This window comes from Carassius gibelio, chromosome B20 (genome assembly GCF_023724105.1).
Source record: "Carassius gibelio isolate Cgi1373 ecotype wild population from Czech Republic chromosome B20, carGib1.2-hapl.c, whole genome shotgun sequence".
NCBI classification, from domain to species: Eukaryota; Metazoa; Chordata; class Actinopteri; order Cypriniformes; family Cyprinidae; genus Carassius; species Carassius gibelio.
In genome coordinates this window covers 21231531-21248902 of record NC_068415.1, presented here as the reverse complement: position 1 = coordinate 21248902, position 17372 = coordinate 21231531, and positions in this window count along the sequence as shown.

Here is a 17372-nt window from a genome sequence, read left to right as displayed (position 1 = left end):
AAACTCGCGCAGTCTTCCTTACGGACTGGGCGGGGTTATCGTTTGTGGACACGCCCCTTTCCCGCACGTCTCTGGCAATCCACGTTATCTTGATTATGAATCAAGATCAGGAATTGAATCATAGGCTGGAGTTCCTCCTGAGCATAATTAACACAATTCAGGGCACTTCAATTTTAGCTATCATACAAACTCATATTTCTGTTATTTTAAAATTCATATATATATAAATCTTAAAATTTTATATGAGTTTGACTGTTTTAAAGTGAAGCCTGAGAGGTGACTATTATCATAATGTCATGTGGAAGATTATTTATAAACTAGTTGTCTATTGTAATGCACAGTAAGTCTCAGTGTAACTAAAATAGCTGTACTGTATATTACATACTAATATTTTTAATAATTTTATTAATAAATGCATTTATTTTACACATTTTTATTAGTCTTTTTAAAAATGATTTAAATATGTGTATATATTTTTAGATGATCAGTTTGCAAATACACTGATTTTGTATTAATAATTTATTTAAAGTCACAAAATAGAAATATTATACAAAAATGATCATAGAATGATTTGTAAAAACATCTTATAATTAGCCATCATTTATTTAAAATAATTCTAATTATAATTTATATATATATATATATATATATGTATATGTATATGTATATGTATATGTATGTATGTATGTGTGTGTGTGTAATTTTTTTTTTTTTAAGAATCAGAGGGACTGCATTATTTGGCTTTCTAATCTCATTTAGTTTAATGTAATTTAATTTATTTAAATGAGACCACCAAACTTGAAGATATGAATAGGTAAGCAGGATGTAATGTAGTGAGTAAAATAGAGAGGAAAATAAACTGGAAATGACTGCTCTGTGCATGCTGCCAGCATATTCTCCTTCACGTTTCTAGGGTCTCGATCCCTTAAAGACAGGCGCTGGCATTTTTTGCTGTGCCAGTTTCTGGTTTCCTTTGTCCTGTATCCTCCTAACATTACCCAAAAATAGTTTCTGCAGATTCAGCTGACCCATGGACTGAGTAAAAGCCTCCTGTCAACTGCAACATCCCTAGCCAAAGACCCTGACCTTCAGTTTCAGTGTTTATCAGAGTTTTAGCTGGATCCAAAGTATTCACAGAAGTGTATTCACAGAAAGTCTATTTCAGCTTGGTTTGTATATCACAGGCCCATAACCAATAATCAAAAACGGTTCCTGATGTTTGATATTCTTGATATCAACCCGTTTGTTGTTTGGATGACAAAAGGTTTACAAATGCAAGTTTTAGTCTATAAGCCTGACTAGTCTAACAACACTTAAGACTAATCAAATTAAATAAGAAATACTATCATTTATATAGTTTATAATGGTGAGTGTAAGTTAATATTTGACATACATGATCAACAGTAATATCTACTTGAAGCTTTTTTTTGTGAATATATATCCTAAATCATTTAACACTACGCGACAATAAACATTTTCGGAAAAGTCAATGTCTTTATATTTAAAAATAAAGATATTGCTAAATTCTTATTTAATAGTTAAGTTATTTGGATCCCAGTTTCAAAGTATAATTGTGTTCCTCAGAAGAAAAAAATCATGATTGTAATTTATTAGCTTAACAAGCAAAAACATTAGCATATTTCTTTAGAATAAAGTCAATAATTCACCGCGAAATTTAAATGGTGTAATTCTTTTAATCACTCTCATGATTTCAAAACTAAAGTGAATGGGAATTTGGGTTGTCAACCCAAAGGATGTAAAAGCACAATTAAAGTATAAAAAAAATGATCAAAAAGAATCTGGAACTCCTTACTGGAGGTAAATATTTAAAATAGCAAACCATTTATCACACTTGAGGGTTGTGTTAGATGCCATGGGCTTTTTCTCTGTCCTACTTCTGGGAAGGCCTATCTTCAGGTATTGTCAGTTCAAGAGTGATGGGTTTATTTTGGACTTCTGAAAGGTTTATTCATGGGAAAAAATTTCCCTCCGCTGAAGGCCTTGAAAACTATAATCTTTGCCCGCCCGAGTCCTTCCAATTACCCAATATCCCATGTGTGGTTTTTTGATGCATTTTCACGTCAATAGAATGATGTGTTCTGGATGTGATTGAATTTGCAGAACAAAAGGTCATTCTTGAGCAAAACTGCCAACAAACTCAGACCTGAACCGGCACAAATGGCCAAGTCAAATTAATTTGTGTTTGTCTTTTGGGTGGGTGACCGCAGGGACTAGTCCTGTTATAGCCCCACTCGTGACCATAGTTCATGTTTTGCTTCCTATTCCATTTTTGACATTAACTCCGAGATTAATTGCTGAAATTATTCAGTGAAGTCCGCGGAATGCGAGTCAGAAATGATTGTTCCTGTGAGAGCAGGACTTGCAATGGAAAATAAAACCAAAAGCGAGCTGGTGACATTCCCTGGCTCGGAGTCTGGATGTGATTAGCCTGTAATGCACAACATATGGGATCAAGACAAGAAAAGAGATGGATGGATCCTTTGGACAGGCGTTCTCTGATGTAAAGATGCACACGTTTCAGTGTCTCCTGTCTCCTAAGTGTAAAAGGTGTCCGAGGAAATGGAAAGGAACAGAACAACAGCTAGGTTTGTGGCGCCTGAGAGTCGTTTCGAGACGTTGTGGTTTAGCTGTGTAACTCCATGATGCATTCTGACATGAAAATGACTGTTTCAGGTTAAGGCCTGATTTCAGAGCTGTGTGCTAATGTGAAACAGCTTTAATATATTTAAACTCTGTGAGAAAGGTTTTTCACTTATGTTTATGGATTGATATGAAACGGGAGAACGTGTCCCCAGGTGGCTGTCGCTTATGGCTTATGTTTATTATCATCTGCTGTGTCCTTATTTACCTCAGTGTGGGCATCTGGGGCCACGGCCTTGGAGATGGCCTGAAATCACACTTGCATGATACGATTCCCCCGCATCCTCGGACAGATCCCAGAAGGCTGGATTCACACGTGACTCATGCCTCAAATGTGTAGAAGCACCAAAGCCATGCTTGTTTTTACTCACAGTGAGTCACTCAAAAACCCAGCTGATATATATTTTTTTTAATCCAAAATAATCAGAACCATTTTCCTCAGCTTTTAATGAAGGCTGTATAATGAGTTCATCATCAACGTCATAGCAGCTCTATCCGGATGATGCACATGTTGTATTTTTGCATGCTGGTGAACTGTTACACCAGGTATTTATCATCTGATGCTTATTCTTAACAGATTTCTCTGCTCAAATCCTGGAGCCACTGAGTTCATGTTTGCAGTGGATTTATTATTATTCATTCGAAAAGCCCTTTGAATTATCCCTGTGCTACCCATTTGATCTTTACGGCCAAAAGTAACCAGACACCTGAAATGTAACTTTTTTTTTTATTGCCCCAGTAAAATCAGTGTAATATATTTTTGTTCAATAATATTTTCTTTTTAATTTTGTATTCTGAGATCATTTCATGGCACTAATTAATATTAATCCAATAGTTATGATAAAGTCAAGAAACTAAAGTAATTGCCATCTTGTGGGAGTAAAATGAGAAAAACATCTGCAATTCCATGGTTTAGCCCATATATTTCAATATAGCTCGATGTATAAGGCAGTGGGTTTGGATATAAATTTAGACATTCTCAAGGACGACGTTTTGTAAAGGTCTAGATTTATTTCTTCTTTTTTATGTTGATTTAAAGTGTCAGTTTTTATTATTATTATTACTACAGTCAAACCTGAACACAGAGAACACTTTTTTTTTTACACAAAACATAAAAATTCAATAAAAATGTAACAAAAATGAAAATAAATGTTTTATCAGAGCTTAATTCTTCTGGGTTTGATCAGATTTTAATCCCTTATTTCAGTTTTCTGACTCATTTTGGCTTCATATGGGTATAGTCTTACAAATTCATTTGAGTGTGTATAACTGTAAGTTTGTGTGCGTGTCTGTGAGTGAGTGTGTGTGTTTTAAAGTGTAACCCTTTTCTTGCTGTCCACTTTTTACTGCATTGTAGTTTAATTATTGTTTTTATTTGACATATTTGCTGTGTTAGTCACACCAGTTCATAGGTGTGTATGCTTGTGTGTGGATGTGTTGGTTTTGCATCTCGATGTTTTAGTGTGTAACCCTGTCATTGCTGTGTACTTTTTTTGTGTTTTTGTCAATTTCTTATTCATTTCCTATGATCTGTAATTTTCTATGGAAGACCACAAGTGTGACTATATATAAATATGTATGTATGTGTGTATATATATATATATATATATATATATATATATATATATATAATTATTATTATTTTTATTATTATATATATATATATACAGTATTGTTCAAAATAATAGCAGTACAATGTGACTAACCAGAATAATCAAGGTTTTTCATATATTTTTTTATTGCTACGTGGCAAACAAGTTACCAGTAGGTTCAGTAGATTCTCAGAAAACAAATGAGACCCAGCATTCATGATATGCACGCTCTTAAGGCTGTGCAATTGGGCAATTAGTTGAATTAGTTGAAAGGGGTGTGTTCAAAAAAATAGCAGTGTGGCATTCAATCACTGAGGTCATCAATTTTGTGAAGAAACAGGTGTGAATCAGGTGGCCCCTATTTAAGGATGAAGCCAACACTTGTTGAACATGCATTTGAAAGCTGAGGAAAATGGGTCGTTCAAGACATTGTTCAGAAGAACAGCGTACTTTGATTAAAAAGTTGATTAGAGAGGGGAAAACCTATAAAGAGGTGCAAAAAATGATAGGCTGTTCAGCTAAAATGATCTCCAATGCCTTAAAATGGAGAGCAAAACCAGAGAGACGTGGAAGAAAACGGAAGACAACCATCAAAATGGATAGAAGAATAACCAGAATGGCAAAGGCTCAGCCAATGATCACCTCCAGGATGATCAAAGACAGTCTGGAGTTACCTGTAAGTACTGTGACAGTTAGAAGACGTCTGTGTGAAGCTAATCTATTTTCAAGAATCCCCCGCAAAGTCCCTCTGTTAAAAAAAAGGCATGTGCAGAAGAGGTTACAATTTGCCAAAGAACACATCAACTGGCCTAAAGAGAAATGGAGGAACATTTTGTGGACTGATGAGAGTAAAATTGTTCTTTTTGGGTCCAAGGGCCACAGGCAGTTTGTGAGACGACCCCCAAACTCTGAATTCAAGCCACAGTACACAGTGAAGACAGTGAAGCATGGAGGTGCAAGCATCATGATATGGGCATGTTTCTCCTACTATGGTGTTGGGCCTATTTATCGCATACCAGGGATCATGGATCAGTTTGCATATGTTAAAATACTTGAAGAGGTCATGTTGCCCTATGCTGAAGAGGACATGCCCTTGAAATGGTTGTTTCAACAAGACAATGACCCAAAACACACTAGTAAACGGGCAAAGTCTTGGTTCCAAACCAACAAAATTAATGTTATGGAGTGGCCAGCCCAATCTCCAGACCTTAATCCAATTGAGAACTTGTGGGGTGATATCAAAAATGCTGTTTCTGAAGCAAAACCAAGAAATGTGAATGAATTGTGGAATGTTGTTAAAGAATCATGGAGTGGAATAACAGCTGAGAGGTGCCACAAGTTGGTTGACTCCATGCCACACAGATGTCAAGCAGTTTTAAAAAACTGTGGTCATACAACTAAATATTAGTTTAGTGATTCACAGGATTGCTAAATCCCAGAAAAAAAAATGTTTGTACAAAATAGTTTTGAGTTTGTACAGTCAAAGGTAGACACTGCTATTTTTTTTGAACACACCCCTTTCAACTAATTGCCCAATTGCACAGCCTTAAGAGCGTGCATATCATGAATGCTGGGTCTGGTTTGTTTTCTGACAATCTACTGAACCTACTGGTAACTTGTTTGCCACGTAGCAATAAAAAATATACTAAAAACCTTGATTATTCTGGTTAGTCACATTGTACTGCTATTATTTTGAACAATACTGTATATATATATTATTTATTTTTTTTAGGACCACTTAGTCTGCTCGAATCATGCCCTCAATGATTCAAAATGCCATAAAAGTCTGATTTTAAAGAATCAAAGGGACTGCATTGTCATGAGAGTTAAGCATAATATACATACAATGCTCATGTGTTCAGTCTCGGTGGAATAGGTCTGCTATGCTACTGCTGCTGTGACAGAATAGGTACTGAGATTTGTCACTGCAAATAAATCCGCAGACACGCTGCTGTGAGCATGTAAGATATTCTGCTGCTGAGGATTAGCTTATATAAAATAACCACCATATATAACATACATGAATTGACCCCATAGCAGATTTATACAGGTGGAGCTGGGGAAGGTGCAGGGTTTCTGAAGTGCGCTGGGGTTGTTTGCGTGGGAATAGTATTTGACATGTTTTGCGGTATGACTATTGCTTTTATATTACCATGATTTTTACATTAACATTAGATTTACTTTACTGTTTCTGTATTACCATGATTTGAAATAAAACATTTTACCCTTTTGTTTTGCACACCTTGTCAATATTTAGTTATACAACTAAAAAGAACACTAATTTTTGGCCTGTTGTACCCTGTATGAGAGCCCAGAGACCTTGGCAGGAACTGTAGTTTGCCCCAGACTGATGATGTGTTTTGTAATGGAAAGTGAGTTGGTTTAATTCTCAGCAGTGTTTTTATTATGCCAGAACGTTGCAACATGTTGCCTCTCATTGCTGTTATGTTATTGTAGACATTCCCGTGTACGATAAAGAGGGGAACGAGAGAGACCGCGAAAGAGAAAAAAAATCAAGGGGAAAAGGGAGTGCTGTGATTTATTTTGGTTCACACACTGCGGTATGTTATTTCACAAGAGGCCCTTGGCCAGATAAGGGCTTTGAGTTTTAAAATATGATTGATCGTGGAGTTCTGCTCTGTGATTCTAATGCAGAGCTTACCACTGTTACGCTCAGATATTTTTTTTAACTGCCTTTATTTTATGTAACACAGCGAGGAGATAAAAGACACCATTTCAGAAGAAAATCCAGCGCATTGTCGTACACAACATTCTTCTTCAAATCACAGTGCCAAAACTGTTGTGTCTAGAGACCCCACAACATCTGGGAGCTTTAAGGAACTGGAACAGATACACAGACACATCTGGGGTGATTTGTGTAGGCCAGAAATGTTTGTTAAAGCTAGAAGAAATCAGGCATGTGTGATCAACAACAACAACTAAAGATTGTGTATGAACAAGGTTACCTGTAGTAAGGTGTACAACAAATTTTGGTCAGAATTACCAAAAATTACCAAAAAATGCATCAAAACTCAGAAATGAAAATTCTGTGATTATTTTCTCACCCTAAAATGCATGACTTCTATGTATCAAAAACAAAACAAAACAAAAAAACACATTTGACCCTGATTTCAGTGAAACAGCAGATCTTAATATGCACTAATATCTAATATCTCTGAGCTGCAAAAGTAGCATTGGAGCCTCTGTTTGATCTTGGATTACAACTTAAATCTTCATTAAACATTCCAAGATGTTTTATGTCACTAAACAAGAGTGTTCTGGAGGCTCAGTTGAACTCACTGACACCCAGGCCAAAGCCGAGGGCTGTTCTTTTCTGCAAAGCTGTTTATCTGTTAGATTATTCTCTTAAACAAGTATGAAGCACAAGGGAAGTATTAGAGACAGCCTGTGATATAGCTGGAAATGGATGTGGACCATATTCAGAGACGGAAGAAAGGAAAGGGCAGCAGTAGTTAATTGGTAAGGAGTGAAAGTAAGAGTGGAGTGGGAGGAGTGTGCATTGTCACGCCGCTGGAATGTTGCGGAGGCGCTCGCCGGTGTGACTAAACCATTTCTCACAGATGTAATCTGAAGAGGCCGACTTCAGTGTTAGCTTGCTGATGGAGATCCAGGATGTGGGCGTTTTGGTTTGATACTCTAGCTACATTTTCTTCTTCTTCTTCTTTCAGAGGGGGCAGTAAACAAAGTAGTACTATGCGACTAGAACGTAATGAAATGTGGCCTGAAATAACCCTGTCCTTTCTGTGGAGCTCAACACAGAGGTTTCCTGCTCTGAATCCATGAATCAATTCAAAACATGAATTCAGATTTTTAACATTATTTTTGAGTGTTAATAAAACACTTCGGTCCATATCGAGAATGTTGGTATATTTACTCACCCTCTTGTTGCTCTAAACCCATATTATCAGTTAAAATTTAATAAAATAAAAATTTAATTTATGAATTTAGCAGACGCTTTAATCCAAAGCGACTTACAGTGCATTCAGGCTATACATTTTCACCTATCATGTGTTCCTGGGGAATCGAACCCACAACCTTGCGCTTGATAGCACAATGCTCCACCAATTGAGCTAAAGGAACACTAACATCAGTTCCTTTCATATGTGGAATAGCATATTTTATACAAATATCCTGGACATGGTTTTCAATATGAAGAAAGTAGAACTGGACTGGAAGTGCAGTTTGTTACCTTTTGATCGCGAAGTGATCAGAATACAGTGAGCAGAAAACATACTTTCATACTCTGAATGCTACAGATTTAAGGGAAGAATTATGCGCAGTAAAGGTCATTGACCACAATGCATGTCCACTGCATTTTTATACACCGCTAACTGTATTTTGTGGCTCCATTTGAAGACTGTGGTACAACTGAGCATTCAGGGTTATTTTCCATAATAACATAAAAGTTGGTGTGTTGGTTCACCCAGAAATGCAAATGGTCATCAATTATTCATTCTCGTTTGGTTCCAAACCCATAAGACTGAAGATATCTCCAATTAAAGTTATTTCTGTCCCTCAGTTGAAGTCCGTTCTACTAAAACTTTGATGCTTCATAAATATCAAAATGTCATTTTAAAAAAACTGAGAGATTTACTCCAAGTTTTCCGAAGAGACAAGATTGCTATATATAATAAACAGAAGTCATTTTGGCCTTCATTCACATATAAACATTGATCAACACACACATTGATACCCCCCCTCCCAACACCAAAAATCAACAAAACTACAGAAAACACCAAGAAACTGTTGTTCAAAACATACTTTTAAACCATCATTTGTTTCTTACTTAAGCAAGTGACTGATCAATACAGGTTAAAGGTATCTAGCGCTCTGTCATCCTGATTTGCGAAGTTATATTTTGTCATTTCCTCAGGGCCTTTTCCAATGCAGTATCAGCTGACAGTACCTATGCTTTTGGGTCACTGGCTCTTTCCAGGGGATGGTTTTGTGGTATTTGCATTTGTGATATAACAATCACCATTGTTCAGCTGCAGCTCCCGTCAGTGTCCAGAGGGTGAAACGAGAGGTGAAATCAACACGTGAGGTGGTGGATCGTCTATGATACTCTTCTGTAGAAGGAAAAGGTGGGGATTCGCTGCGCCTCGGGCTTCAGCCGGACTCCACGAGATCTAGTAATTCACTTTGCATGAAAGAGAAGCCTTTCTTTGTGGCTGGGATATTATCCCTATTTATTCCCATTCCTGAAATCCAATCCTTACAGGACAAGAGCAGCGAGATAAAACTAGACAATGAATGACGCAGATTTGTCCTGTCTCTAGGTCTTGATCTGCCCCCATTTGATTCTTTTTAGGATGACTTGATCTGTTGTTTCACAGTGACTTAAGAGCGAACTTCTAATAATGTGTAAGTGTTAGCTAACATAAAACCAAGTCAGTTCTAGCTAAGTTGGATTCTTATAAGTGATTAAACTTGAACGAACTATATAGACAACAACGCAGTGTGCCCACATGTCAGTTATTCAGCTCACAAATTACGAAAACCATTCGGTAAACAATAGCTCCATAAAACAGTTTTGAATGTGAGTTTTGAAAATGACTTGTGATCTATGAGCTTTATACAGTGCATGCCATTGTAAAGACTAATTGTCTTCCTTACAGTCTTGTTTCATCCATGTAAAATTCAATATGTTGTCCACCATGACTAAACATAGGGTTTGTGTTAGCGGTTTGCTAAGCTAATTGTGAGGTACCATAAATAAATTAAAACAATTTCCTTTTAATTAGTTTGAATTTTAATCATTTGTTGACAACTATAGAACAATGCTTTTGGAACACTTGAATATTAGGAATATGTTAATATACATTTTTAATTTCATTTTAATTTATTTTTTTAATTATACTTTAGATACTATAACTGCTACAATTTAGTTACTCAGAAACATTTGTTTATTCATTAAAGGATATAGTCACTTCTCAACAAAAACTTCATTCTGCCTTGGAAACTCAAATAATGTACTGTTTAACCACCCTGAAAGCATGTTTTTGTTCAGCGAAAACTCAATAATATTTACATCATTTACCACTGTAGCCTTGGGCAGTCCATAACATTAGCTATGTTTGCTCCAAAAGTAATGGCATGGTCATGTGTCCTGCAGTATATGTGTAGCCATTCATTCATTATTAATGTATCCTACCATGGTCAAAATGCAATAATCTGGATCCCTATGAGAGGCTCCCAGCAATGCTCCAAGACCTTTGCCTAGTCTGGCTCCAAAGAATGTATCTATGAACCATGGTGATATGAACCTATGGTGTCTATAAAGAAATATTCTGGATTCAGTTAGGCTCAATCAACAGTGTTTGTGGCAAAATGTTGATTAACACAAGGAATTATGGTATTGTATCGTACACCTGTATTCAGGGCTGGGAAGGTTACTTTTAAAATGTATTTCACTTGCAAAATACACGCTTTAAAAAGTAATCAATAATGTATTTTGTTAGATTGCTCAGGTTTAGTAACTTAATCTAAATACATAATTAATGGCTACCATCAATCTGGGGGTGAGTAAGTGATGACAGACTATTCATTTTTGGGTGAACTGTTTCTTTAACTTGTACTAAGCCCAGAATTCTTTCTAGGTAGGCAGCACTCTATTTTGGACGGAGCTAATGTGTGAAACGAATGAATTATCACTGATTGTTTTGACAAAGAAACCTTATTCCCCATGGGATCACGAGGGAATTTCCCAGCATGCTCCGTCTTACTTTTTGGCAGCCTATGTCCACACTACCAACGCAGAGTGAGACGTGAACCTTGCACCGTTGAACGGCTGCCAGATTCAACAGTGTGTGGTTTTGCAACGCCCCCGTCACCCTGATAAACCACACTTCACTTTACATCTACATTTACGCCTAAAGTTATTTGTTTACTACTGCATGTCAGCTGCGAAGAACCTCAGCACTGCTTAACTAGTTATCACTGCAGTTTACTTTGACAGCACTGTACTGTCTGATGCAAATAAGAAAAGAAGCTACTTATCTTTCTGGCCTGTATCCAAAAACCATGTGGTGGTGCAACAAGGTCATTGTCGCCGATGACCTAAGCTCAGTCTTCCTGCGGTTTACACATAACCTGAGGCGAGATGATGTCATCTTATTTGAAGTTTCTGAGAGATGACATAAGTCGAAGCCTCACAGGAAACAGCTTGATTCCATCTTCATAGACTTTTCTCATTCCTGTGCTATTTGACGTTATGTGCATGTTGTCTCTCACCCCTGTTCTTGCAGAGACACATGACACATGGCCAGACGCGTTCATGAGCTGATAAGAGCTCTAAAGCAATAAAGACTTTATGGTTATTACTTCTATTCAAGATAAAACAAACACTGAGCTTTGAGCAAGTCAGACAGTGGCTGTGGAGTTGGATCGGTCGCACACACAAAGAGCTGAACGTGGTTGCTGTGTGAAGCTGGAGGGTGTGGGACAGTCGAGGGAAAACTGGGTCAGTGTATATCTGGGACTTTGTTGTTTCTCTGATACACAGAGCACCTGTCTTACCTGCCGAGCTAGTGCCAGTGTCAGGTTCACCAGGTTTCCCGTCTGAATTTCTCAGAAGTGGAGGAAACATTCCCTCTGTGAGCACGTACACGCTCTATTTACACACAAGTCGTGTGTCTTCTCTACTCCAGGACGTCTTATTTCACACCACTGTGTGTAGTTGAAATTGGAGAACAGAATTCTCTGTATCTCGGGGTAGTTTGTGATTCGGTTCTGCCATGTTTGAGATAAGAACGAACTAATCGATCTATCCAAATAGAGGAGGGGAAGCGCTGGCCAATGCGAGCCACAGGTGAGGGCAAAGACAGTGCACAGAGCAAACACATGTTAAGTGGACCAGGGTTCACAAGGGAAGGAGAAAATCAGGACAAACAGCAATGTCTGCCATGACGTTGCCAACCTTTTTTTTTTTCTTTTACTTTTATCAGTAGTTCTCAGAAGCACAAATTCATACAATCATAGTGAATGAAGAGGGTAAAGAAACACAAGCAAATTAGATTTAAAAAATAATATGAAAAAATATTTATGATTATTGACATGTTGCAAAGAGGAAGAAAAACAACAAATGACATACTCTACGCTTTGTGTTTGCTAAGGAAAATAGGAAGAACAGGAGAGGAAAGAGCAGAAAATGTTTGGAGCAAATCAACGCCATTCAATTTTCGAACATTTAACTGATGTAACTGAAAATAAGTAATTTCACACTTTTAATAGTTAAAGGGATTGTTCACCCAAAATTAAAACTGTCATTAATTACTCGCCCTAATGTTGTTCCAAACCCATAAGTCCTTCATTCATCTTTAGAACAGAAATTAAGATATTTTTGATGAAATCGTAGAGCTTTCTGACCCTACATAGACAGCAAAGAAACTGACACGTTCAAGGCCCAGAAACAATGTAAGGACGTTATTAAAATAGTCCATGTGACATCAGTGGTTCAAACATAATTCTACAAAGCCATGAGAATACTTTTTGCATGCAAAGAAAACAAAAATTATGACTTTATTAAAAATTTCTTGTCTTCTGTGTCAGTCTTCTATGCACAATGTCCTTACTACCTTTTTGGGCCTTGAACCTAGTTGCATTGCTGTCTATGCAGGGTCACAAAGCTCTCAGATTTCATCAAAAAATACTTTAATTCGTGCTTCAAAGATGAACGAAGGCCTTACGGGTTTGGAACGACAAGTGAGTAATTAATGACAGGATTTTCATCTTTGGGTGAACTATCCCTTTAACTCCGCATCGTTCTAAACTCCAGGGTTTTCTGTTTTCACATTTCACACTGCACATACTTTACAATAAAATGAAGTGCTAACCCCGCTTCTAAATTGCAGGTGTGATACATACCTTTACCCAGGGTTAAAAGTGAGGTTTAAAATCACAATAAACCAGGGTTAGGTGCATTGTGAAAAAAATCAGTAAGTGGGACACTAGCTTTTGTCCCAAAACATACTCTACACAAGTATAGAACTGCAAACCAAGCTACTGAATCTCATTGTTGTGAACTGCTGAATTTTGAAATGTGATGAAGTATGTATTGCTTCCTGACACCAGTGTGTGTTGTATTTCCATTTCCACAGGAGGCTCTAACACATTCATTAGCGTGAATGTGTTCTGTTTCTATATCGGGTCAACTGCTGGTATTGCAGAGCAACATTTTGAATCTTTGAGGAAGTTAGTAGAAGTTTGTAAATATGTTAGCACGTTCACAGCAAGGTAACTGCGAAATAACACATCTGTTTCAATGGCTAAAGGTAGGGTAACTCTATCACTCCCCTTAAGTTTGCTACCTCAACAGAAAACATATAGTATATAGTACATATATGTACAATCTAAGTGTGCACTTGCAATGCATTGGCCAGACAGTTAGGTCTGAGTTTGCGTATGTGCGCAATATGTTTTTGACCTTCAGTAGCTTGCCGTCTGTGAATGCTAGCCAGTGTTAATCAGTAAACCTTCTGCCCTGACCTATGTACTGACCTCTCTTCAGAGTTTAACCTAGAAAAGACCCGCAAAGAATTATATAGTGCAAACACACACCCTTTAAAGAGATTAGTCATGATCCCTTTTGTTTGTATCTTGAGTCATCATGGCCACATTTAACAATAGTTAATTTAAAACCTATTGTTAGCCAACACAATTTAAAACCTAATAAAACGTAGCTGTCTACTATGGAATGAAACTTTGCACCACAGATAACATTCCTCATAAATGTTAAATGGTTTGTTGGTAAGCTAATGTTGAGGAAATCTATGATTGTTTTGTGGTATTGAATGGAATATACTTTACCCACTTGACTTTTTGAATGAGGTTTTGCAATGCATTATTGGATGGGATCTGAGTTCGACCCAGAACAGACATGCAAAGAACAAGATCCCATTTATTTGTATCTTGTGGCCACCGCTAACCTGCTGAAAACAGCTTTAATGCTGTCTAATCGAAAGACCAGACAGAAGAATGCATGTTTACACTAAAACACTATATATGCTATGTGTTGTTTACATCCGTACTGCTTCTTGATGCTGACGTCAAATCAGACAATAGTTCCTTTATATAAATGTTTAACAGGCAACAAGGGTAAATGTCACAGTGGCCTAACATTCCCATGTTTTATGTTTTTGATTACCATTGCTTGCTTGGAGCCCTGACCAGCCATACAGGCCTTAAGCAAAATGTTAGCATCAACAGATTAATGGGAGGAGAATTATATGCTGGAATGACTTCAGCTGGGCCTAGATTCATAAAATGGAGCTGTCAAATATGAACTGAACTTTCATTTTTGCCCAATAACCCTCAACACAGCAGTACTGTCACTTTGAGGGATTGTCTTAGTAATTGATTTGCGTTTTTAGCTGCCTGCTGAATTGTCAAAAACATGTACTCTCTTGTAGGTTTGATAAGACAGCATCTGCCAAAAACATCCACTTTAATGTAGACATGGGATTGGCCTCTTGGCAGTGGCAATGAGAAATGTCTTCGAAAATCAAGCTTAGTGGAGCAGGAATGCTTGCTTTGAGCATGTTACAGCATTCTGCCTGTCCGCAAACCGCGGGATAAGGATTTATTGCCAAGTGCTCTCTCTGAAATTGCTGTTGAACCCACCGCATAGAATCACCCCAGAAATTATAATGGAATCACAGACATTAGCACCGTGACGGATTACAAAAGCAGCATGACTTTGGAAGTTTCTTTAGGACTTTTGGACAAGTACCACTAGCCAAGTAGACATGGTCCAAGCACTCCAACAAACCTTTTGGAAATTTGTTGTTGACTTGGAAAATTTGAACGCAGCTTACTCTGTCCCATTTCATCCACCTTGTAACAATCAACACAGGTAAACACAGTATTTAGAGAGAAATGAGATCCGGGGTATAAGTAGGTAGTCATTTAACAGTTACAAACATTCATCAGCAGATGTCATTTCCGATAATCAAGTCTGAGTATGAATCAACTGACCGTTGACAGGGACGTTTCCCGTAACCATAAGAACACTTGAAAACCAAAGCCAGCAGACAACCATACAATCTCCATACACAACTGTTCTCCCTGGCTCAACCCTGCTTCACTCCAGATGCTGTATTCCCACCCCCACATAGGAGAATGGGAGTTGTGTTTTCCGATGGCTTCCACATGTCGAGAGGAGACATGGCTGAGTGATTCGCCTCCATCCAGGGACTCATCAGAGAGGAATATTATGTGCCAGGGGTGACGGTTAACAAGTGGGAATCCATCTTTGTTCTCCCAGACACCAAGCTACAGTTTTCTCTCTCCCACCTCATTTCCCCTCACGATAAGCTCTTGAACACTCTTTATCGCTTTAAGTCGACGACAAATGATCTATGGACTTAAGAGTTCTTGCATGCAGCTTTAATATTATTTTACCTTATTACAACTTAGGGCGGATGATTTTAGCCTTTCGTGCAAGTTCTCTAATGAGTTCTTTACTTTTTTTCTGGTCGGGAGAATCATGTGGAAATCAGTAATGCTCAGCGTACAACCTGATCATATTAAACATGTTTAGACATTTGGGATGCATGTTTTCAACTGCTACTAATGGCACAAGAATTCCTGCAGGAACATGCCAGGATGTTCAGTCGTATCCTTTACCGCTCTACAACAAGGATTGCCAAGCCTGCTCCTGGAAGGCTACCATCCTGCAGAGTTTAGATCCAGCATTAATCAAAATCATCTGAACCAGTTAATCAAAGTGTCCAGGATTACTTGAAAATAACAGACAGAAGCCTGCTAGAATGTAGCCTTTTTTGAGGAGCATGATTGGCTGCCTCTACTTTAAGGTTATCTGATTTGTTACTTGTGCAAGGGCTCGCAAACCTCATTGTTTTAACACACACCCTTAAGGCAGACTCACACAGGGGTTTTAGGCCGATTTATCCCCGATATTCCCCTCTTGTAATTGGAGAAAAAATCTTTATGAGAACCATGGTCAGAACCGATGTTCGGCATGGATTATCTGGTAATATGAGGTGTTTACAGATCGAACCTTGCACCTCCCGATCTACTCGCATACAAATCGGGGCCTCCCCCATCATATAAAACATATTCAATATTTAGGCTTTTAAATCGAGAAAGAAGGGAGGAGCACAGACATTTTGGGGGGCAGTGGCAAAACCTTGCTGGGCGTTGGGCAGATATCGGCCGGCTGAAATCATGTTCAGTGATTTTGTCACCAGGCCACCCCCCATGCACGGCCTTCAGTGAAAATCCAACTTGGGTACTTGAACTGGAGACCTTCTTGCTGTGACTCTGCCAGTGTTTGGGCGAACAGTTATTCCTGCCCCAAATGCACAACACTGGTTGAGCCAGTCTTGCTGTGAATAGAACAGGGAGTTTTTAAAGGAAGTTTAAGCACAGCCTGATTTCAGTGACCTTCACTAACATGGGAAACATCCCACAATGCTCTTTGTATCCTGCCCAGGGAGCAAAGAACCCTTTCAAGGGTTACGTCTGAAACCTCATTCAACATTTCTTAGTACTTTTACACACACACAAATTATAACAAAAAAATCACTTCAAGTCATCTATTTCTAGTAAACAATTCTTTTTGGGTCTCAATTGAATAACTTAAGGAAGATTCCCACAATGCTCTTTGATCCCTGTCCAGTCAACTGCAACCTTATTAAATATCAGTGAACATGTGCGCACACACACACACACACACACACACCCACTATAACAAAATTCTTAAAGTGAGTCATCTGTTTTAAACCGTTTTTGTTTATTGAAATCACCACTGATTGCACTTTCATACTGTCTATCTTTCTCTACACTGTAAAAGATCTTCCCTAGATGAGAGTGTAGCACAGTGCTCACTCTGCTGTGATCTTGTGTTTTACAGCAGAGAGGGTTTATGCAACTCATTTCATTCTCAGGGTTCAGCAGGACAAAGGATGAACAAGATCATTTTCCTGGTAGAGGGTGTGGCCCTCATTAATTCATTCCAGGTTTATTTGTTGGCTCCTAACAGGCAATAACAGGGTTCAATTAAATATAATCATTCAACCCTGTTATATATGACAGTGAATAACAGGGTTGAATGAACCCAAATACTACGATATGCGT